The sequence below is a fragment of the Suricata suricatta genome, chromosome 9 (assembly GCF_006229205.1).
Source record: "Suricata suricatta isolate VVHF042 chromosome 9, meerkat_22Aug2017_6uvM2_HiC, whole genome shotgun sequence".
In the NCBI taxonomy this organism is placed as follows: domain Eukaryota; kingdom Metazoa; phylum Chordata; class Mammalia; order Carnivora; family Herpestidae; genus Suricata; species Suricata suricatta.
Window position 1 is genome coordinate 71322417 of NC_043708.1, and position 5384 is coordinate 71327800.

At 43.7% G+C, this 5384-nt stretch overlaps 1 pseudogene; it reads left to right on the top strand.

Annotated features, from left to right (window-relative positions):
* The first annotated feature begins 1721 nt into the window (after positions 1–1721).
* LOC115302241 lies at positions 1722–3399 on the top strand (annotated as a pseudogene).
* Positions 3400–5384: the final 1985 nt, after the last annotated feature.

Consider the following 5384-nt stretch of genomic DNA (forward strand, 5'->3'; position numbering starts at 1 on the left):
AATGTAAACTGGTGCAGCCGCTCTGGAAAACAGTGTGGAGGTTCCTCAAAAAACTATCCACAGAACTCCCTTATGACCCAGCAATAGCACTGCTGGGGATTTACCCAAGAGAGACAGAAATGCTGATGCATAGGAGCACATGTACCCCAATGTTCATAGCAGCAATGTCAACAATAGCCAAAACATGGAAAAAGCCTAAATGTCCATCACCTGATGAGTGGATCAAGAAGCTATGGTATATATTCACGATGGAGTACTACATGGCAATGAGAGGGAATGACATATGGCCCTTCATAGGAAAGTGGATGGACCTTGAGGGTGTCATGCTGAGCCAAGTAAGCCAGGCAGAGAAGGACAGAAACCATATGTTTCCACTCATAGGTCTAACAGAAAACATTCAGAATGATCTAGCTTCAGGAAAAACAAGCAGTTAGTAGTGCTTAAGAAGAAATGATTCAGTATCTAAAGGATAGTTGATACCTGTCACAACACAGCATTTTATATACTGTTAAGTGAAACTACAATACAATCTAAGTTTAAAAAAAAAAAGATTCCTTCTCTCTCTCCCTCACCTCCTCTCCCCTGCTCACACATTCTCTCTCTCTCAAAATAAAAAAATAAAAAAAATTTTTTTACTTTATAAAGTTTCATATTTTTAACATATGCAATTATTTTCCATCCTTTACAATACAGTAGTTGCAATGACACTCAAAACAGAAAAGCAAAGTAAAAAATCAAAACACCAACTTCTGTTTCATGTAATTAGACTTATACAGAAATTAGAAGGTTAAGTAACAACTAGTTAATCACCTAATTTCACAGCTATCTGAAGTGGCAATCGTTATAAAAAAATGTTTCAACAAATTACAATGCAAAACAAGAAAATCTTTAAATTCGATGTTAGAGTTTACTGTGTGTGCCCATCATCTGGTGCATTCGTGGGCATTTCCTGCTGTCGGTGTCCTTCCCCACCTGCCCTCCGCTTCATTGCATGACCTCACTCCCCCTTTCCACAAAGGGGAGTGCTCTGTGACCTTCCCTTCACTCCCTAAGTTCACAGACCTTGCACTCTTCAATGTGCAGGATAAATCCACTAAGTTAAATAATATCAAAATAATCCCTCCAAGAAATACAAAAATGAGGACATATTTCACAGAATTAAATGCAACATCAACATCTCAAGCTGAGACATTTGCATTTGCTTCACAAATCTCAGAGCCTCACAAGGATAAATGAATGAGTACATGACTTACTGTTTTGCATAAACAAAAGTACTCGCCAAGGGATCCTTCCTCTGAATAAAGAGCCTCCCCCAAAAGCAAATTCTATCTTCTGCCTTTAGGGGGATCTTGGAAGTACAAATAAGCAGAAGGAGGAGGGAAATCAGAAGAAAGAGAGAGAGTCGTCAATGGTTCAGAAATACTAAGATTCGCTTTCAGAGTTCGCTGCTACATTCTTCCAAGTTTAAAACCAGAAGTGTAAGCAGACATACGCTCAGGAAATACAACTTCTCACTGCCACGGTCACCTCTGAATTTCTGTGCAGCTGAAGAAGGCTCGCAGTCACCGCGTCTCTCAGGGCACAGAGACAGTCTGTCATCGACAGCTCCGTCAGGAGGAGGTAACTGGATGCATCAGAGACACTAAGGAATGAAGAAAAGCCATCTCCCCTCTCCCAACCATCCAGAACATTTAGGACAGATGTGTGGGTGCTCCGCCATCATGTCGCTGGTACCAACACAGCCCGCTGGACCCAGCCGTCCCGGACGTGCAGTTGACCTGCACAGAGGCTCCTTCCAGAGCCATCACCCCCTCGGGCTGCTGAACGCCTTGTCCCGCAGCGCCTGTGAGAAGACACAGATCCTTAGCAGGGCAGCACTTCTGCAAGCCACATCATTATTTAAAAGGAGGAAACTGCTGGGCCGCCTGGGTGGTTCAGTCGGTTAAGCATCTAACTTTGGCTCAGGTCATGATCTCATGGATCATGAGTTCAAGCCCCACATCATGCTCTGTGCTGACAGCTCAGAGCCTGGAGCCTGGAGCCTGCTTCAGATTCTGTGCGTGTGTGTGTGCGTGTGCGTGTGTGTGTGTGTGTGCCCGCGTGTCTTCTCCTCCCCTACTCACACTCTAGCTCGCTCTCTCTCTCTCTCTCTCTCTCTCTCTCTCAAAAATAAATAAAACTTTTTTTAAAAAGGAGAAAACTTCCACTGCTGGAGGAGTTCCTTAGATAGAAATAAGTGACAGTGAAGTAACAGCAGTAGCAATAGTAGTAGTAATAGTAGTACCAGCGGTAGTACCAGCAGCACTGTAGTAGCAGCTCTGACAGCACCAGCGGTAGTAGGAACACAGGGACAGTTAGCACCACAGCAGGAAAATATGGATCCGAAAAGGCTCCTTCAGACCAAGGCTACCCGCTGAGGCTCTCCAGGTTGCTCTGTCCCCTGATTTATGATTTTCTGCCATTTCTTGGCAAAAAGGCAACGAATGGTGTTGTCCTGAAGAGACTGGAAGGAAAGGGCGCAGACGCAGATCAAATTATTGAATATTTAAAGCAGCAAGTCACTCTTCTTAAGGAGAAAGCAACTTTGCAGGCAACTTTGAGAGAAGACAAGAAACTTCGAGTTGAAAATGCTAAATTAAAGAAAGAAATTGAAGAATTGAAACAAGACCTAATTCAGGCAGAAATTCAAAATGGAGTGATGTAACAAAGACTATTCCCATCTGGTACTTCACTGCAAGCTTACTCCCTGGTTTCTGAAAAAGTGATACAGTCTATACCAATAACAACTATATCTTCTGGTGCCAAAGAACAGATGGCAGGAGGAAGAGCAGAAGAAAAGATGAAGGAGAAAATTGGAATTAAAGAGAAAAAGGAGAAAAAACAACAGCCAGCAGCAGGAAGTGCTGACTCTTAGCCAATAGATGTTTCTCGTCTGGATCTTCGAGTTGGTTGCATCATCGCTGCCAGAAAACATCCCAATGCAGATTCTTTATATGTAGAAGAAGTAGATGTTGGAGAAGCAGCCCCAAGGACAGTCGTCAGTGGCCTGGTGAGTCATGTTCCTCTTGAGCAGATGCAAAATCGGATGGTGATTTTACTTTGAAACTTGAAACCTGCGGGGAGTAATGTCTCAGGCAGTGGTGATGTGTGCTAGTTCCCCTGGGAAGGTGGAAACCTCGGCACCTCCTACTGGGTCTGTTCCTGGACACAGAATTGTTTTTGATGCTTTTCCTGGACAGCCTGACAAGGAGCTAAATCCTAAGAAGAAGATTTGGGAGCAGATCCAGCCAGAGATCTGCACTAATGATGAGTGCGTGGCTACATACAGAGGAGTTCCCTTTGCGGTGAAAGGGAAGAGTGTGTAGGGCTCAAACTGTGACCAACAGTGGAATGAAATAAAATACTCACTTACTGAAATACATTGGAGAAAACTTTAATAACGATAAAAAGAAATATACTTGTCACCTGTGCCTAAAATAAAGTAAAAAATTTTTAAAAAGGAAAGATCTCTTCATTACAAATACCAGAAGTTACAAACACTTAGCTGGTAAGAAAATTATTTTGAAAACCCCCTAGGTATTTGCTACTGACTTGAGATTTACTTCCCACCGTCAGGGGAACATAAAGAAGGGAAACTCCCCACATCTGACCCAGGACCCCCCCGGCCAGGCACTGCATCCCAATGCCTGAGCCATCGGAACCGCAGAAGGTCCGTGCCCTCCCTCAGGGTGAGGGTAGAAAATCCAATCTGGAATCAAAACCCAGAAGAAACACCTGGGGCTGGGGGTGGGTGCGGGGGACCAGCCCACGCACCAGAGTCTAAGGGTCCCTGAGTAGGGGGTTGGTGTCGGTGAAATATCTACGAGAAAGAACACAGACAACATGAATGGTGGAAGAGACCACACTTTACTGTGAAACTTGGTGTCTTATATACCATAGGTGATTACATCTTTCTTTTAATGATTACATTGTTTGTAACTTCTTAAGAATCACATGTTTTAGAATAGATCATTGTTTTCACTGAAGAGAGAACAGAAAGTTAAAGACAGAAATGAAGTACAATACAGAAGGTCAAAAAACATAATTTATCACTAAAAATACATCAGCGGGGTTCTTATTTTGTGTATATAGTGTAATATTAACTGAAGCTTATGACAAGGCTATTTTTCTTTAAAAGTTCAAACAATAGTCTCTGAGTAAGGTTCCTCTAACTAGGGGGGAAGTTTCAATCAGAAAATCTGCCCATTTACTGAAACCACAATTACCAAGTGGCATGAACAATAGGAGAACTAACCCCAGTCTTTGATCCACTTAGGTCAAGCAGTCAAGCGCACACATTTTCAAGCAGGGGAAGCAGGGTCCCTACAGGCCACACAGCACTGCACCCCAGTCTCCCAGGACCTTTGTTCTTTTGTCCTGATCCTCAAATGGGGGTAGGGCCAACCATTATCCAGGGTAGCGCCTTCCTAGACAAGGCTAGGGACTTTGCGATTACATACGCTCCCCCCGGAGGCTTTGCCGTCACAGTGGAATCACCTCCACAGGCTTTTTGGCTGGATGGGCCCCAACAGGTGGGGGGCTCCTTTCTTGATGGGTGACTTTAAGCTTCCACAGGAGCAGCTGTGGGTTCCCTTAGAGCAGGGTCCTCACAGGAACATTTTCCACTGACGGAGCCACCGGTGGTAGTCCAAGGGATTCTGTGGACGCTGAACAATAGAATTGTGTGTAAAGAACAGAGATGAGAAGAATAGAAAGGATAACACAAGGGACAGGCAAAAGTAGTCAATTTGACAATGTTAACAGTTTCCCTTTTGCATGACACAACAAAATAGAAAGGAATCACCTTCAGGTGGAGTGTGTGTGTGAGCACATTGAATATGTGTCTGTGTGTCACATATGTTTTGAAAGTTAAAGAGAGAAGGGAATTTGGTTATGCTTTAAGTATTCTTGCAACAGCCAATGTAGAAATAGTTCTTCAAAAAATTAAAAAGAGGGATGCCTGGGTGGCTCAGTCGGTTGAGCGTCTAACTCTTGATTTCAGCTCAGGTCATGATCCCAGGATCATGGGATCAAGCCCCATGTAGAGCTCCGTGCTGAGTGTGGAGCCTGCTTAGGAATCTTTCTCCCTCCCCCTCTCCTCCCCAGCCCCTCTCCCCCTGCTCACGTTTATACGCTCTCTCCAAAAAACAAAAAATTTTCAAAAGCCAGTTGCAGAGTGATGGATGTTAAATGGTCTTATATCTGTCAATATATGTATTATAGACATATTTTTAATGTTTTATTTATTTAAGTAATCTCTACACCCAATGTGGGGCTCAAACTCATGATCCTGAGATCAAGACTAAGATGCTCTTCCCGCTGAGCCAGCCAGGAGTCCCTTACAC